The sequence below is a fragment of the Erithacus rubecula genome (genome assembly GCF_903797595.1).
Source record: "Erithacus rubecula genome assembly, chromosome: 14".
In the NCBI taxonomy this organism is placed as follows: domain Eukaryota; kingdom Metazoa; phylum Chordata; class Aves; order Passeriformes; family Muscicapidae; genus Erithacus; species Erithacus rubecula.
In genome coordinates this window covers 6,222,171-6,224,695 of record NC_136666.1, presented here as the reverse complement: position 1 = coordinate 6,224,695, position 2,525 = coordinate 6,222,171, and the positions used below count along the sequence as shown (strand labels likewise).

The 2,525-nt window shown below is 40.2% G+C and overlaps 1 long non-coding RNA gene across 1 annotated transcript; it reads left to right on the top strand.

The window, feature by feature from the left end:
• Positions 1-416: 416 nt before the first annotated feature.
• Positions 417-1,560, top strand: LOC306808122. The gene is made up of 2 exons (XR_013775904.1): positions 417-1,000; positions 1,186-1,560. It is a non-coding gene; the product is annotated as an uncharacterized lncRNA (long non-coding RNA).
• The last annotated feature ends 965 nt before the right edge of the window (positions 1,561-2,525 follow it).

Here is a 2,525-nt window from a genome sequence, read left to right as displayed (position 1 = left end):
ACCTTGTCTTTTCCTCTTAGGCTGTCATTTAAGGACCCAGTGGGATGGGTGGGATGGTTCCCTCCTCCCCTCCTGAGCCTGTGCTGCTCTGCCACACAGAAGGGAAGCCTCGTGCCAGGACCAAGTCCACTAACTCCTTCACTTGTTTAAGGACACCTTTTTATGACAGAAATTCTTCTCAAGCCCTTGCCAATTAAGCCCAGTTTAATAACTGACATATTTAATCTTGGAAGAACTAATAAAAACAGCAAATTGCTGTTCACAGTGCTCCCAAGAGGCAGATGGTCATTATCACATCCTCACTCCTTTGATAGAGAAACTGAGGCAATGTGTTTTTAGGACAACACAGTGGAGTCTTTGCCAAACCACCCAGGTGAGTTCATGTGCTTTGCAGTTTTTTTTGATGAGGAACAAAATCTTCTTCTGCTAGGTATAAAGGGAGAATCTCCTGGTTTTCTTGACTGGGAAGATGCAAAGGTGAAAAAGGGCCATGAAAATGATGTCTGTGGATCTTCCAATTCTCTGCTGGGCATTTGAACTCAAAATGTCAGCAACACTCTTCTCACCTGCTCTCAAGAGGAAAGCTATATCTGGAGTAGGGCAGCATGCCTTAATTTGACAAATTTAATGCCTTCGAAGCACTACCAAAGCACAATTAGCAAATAAAAAAACCCCAGAAGTCAAGGCAGGAGACCAGAGTATGTAGTTCAAACATCAAAGGAATATTACCTATGCTTTCATCTCCCTTTCCTCTTGTGAGTCAAAGATACAACATATTATTGCATATTTTAAGCATTTTCTGTTTTCAAAGCTTAAATGTCAGTGTAATTACCCCAATGGTAATTTCTGTTGTGCTGTGCCAGGCTGGTACTTCAGCAGAATCTCTCACTTTTCACATTATTATCTCCATCTCTGCCTTTGATAGGTTTGTGTCCAGTTTGCTCTGGATTTGAACTGATTCACATTCCTTGAAAATCTGCTTTGAATGCTGCCAGATGAGGTATGGTACTGAGTCTTGTGGGGCATTTTTGATGTCCTACTTTCACCTGGTTCCCCCATCCTCTTTCCTAAGTGCAGAATCACCTTGGTTGCTCCAAGACCCACAGTTCAGAGCAATCTGTGATGCAACCACCTGGAACAGAATAACTTTTACCTTTTTCTTTTCTTCCATCTTTCTTTCTTCAGAATAAACTTTGCAGTTGAGGATTATTGACAAATCTGCTCAAAAAAGACACACGAAGAACATCCTTTATGGTCCATCTTGTGGTAAAACACGGGTATTTCTTTGCTCATTTGAATGTCAGTGGATTATTTATGCTGGTGCAATGTTTTCAAGAGATAAAATACTCCCCACTGTGCTACATGCAAATCTCTGCAATGTAAACATAAATAGTTGTTGCACATGCATAATCAAAGGCATTTTTTATAATTATTGTTGGATAGTTCAGTCCTCTAATAGCATCATCTGGTGTAAATCAGTGTAGCTCTGCTGAAGCCTGCAAAGCCCCTACCGATTTGTACCAGATGGGGCTCAAACTCTTCACTCTAAGTTTAGTCCTTCTTACAAAAAAATGAAATAAAGAGAGAGAGAAAAAGCCCTGGTAGTCCTTGAAAATGAAGTTCTTTGCTCATTCATGGGAAGCTGGTAGAGCAGGGACTTTTCTTGATCCATAGTCAGCCCTTATCTAGGGAGAACATTTCTGCCATGAGGGAAAGCAGGAGGTTCTGTGCCAAGTGAGTTCTTGGCCCCTCTGATCAGATTGCTGCAAAGATTTGCCAGATAATGTCATTTATAACGTGAACTCCTTTCTGACAAGATTTGGACCAAGACCACCAGCTCTTTAGCACGGGCCAGCAGACACTGCCAGCTGCTAAGAATTTGCAGTTGTTCAGAACCTGTGCTGCATTGTTAGACACCTAAAGGTGAAGGGCTGGAAATCTGGTTTTCTGTCCCCAGAGCAATCTTGTTTCACTGTCATTCAGCATTATCTTTTCTCAAACATTGTACACAGCACAGAGAACTTTCTAAAGCTACTTTGACACCTGATTTGACTCCAGCTGAAGACAACAACCTCAATTTCATCCTTCTGGTGCTCTGTAGAACACTGTGCTCTGAATTAATATAAAGACAATATTCAGCAGCATCTATTTTCACAAATTAATTTAGACTACATCATTCAAACAGGTGTTAGTGGAAGCTGCCCATGCAGATTTTAATGCTATAAATATACATTTATTTCCAAATCATCAACAATGTCTTAACTGCTGTATACAGTGTTTTATCAACAAACACAAAGTAAGTTAACTTTGCTTATATAAAAAGAGGAAAATTAGGAGTTTTCTCCCCCTCTTTTGAACGCCGACAGCAAAAATATCCACTAAATACTGGATATTACCTATTAATAATAGATTGGAGGAGAGAGTTTTGACAGAAGAGATGAGTACACACATACACACAGCATAGAAATACCCACATTTCAAACAACTAAAAATCTGCATTACAGTGATCAGCTCTTTCAGGTTTA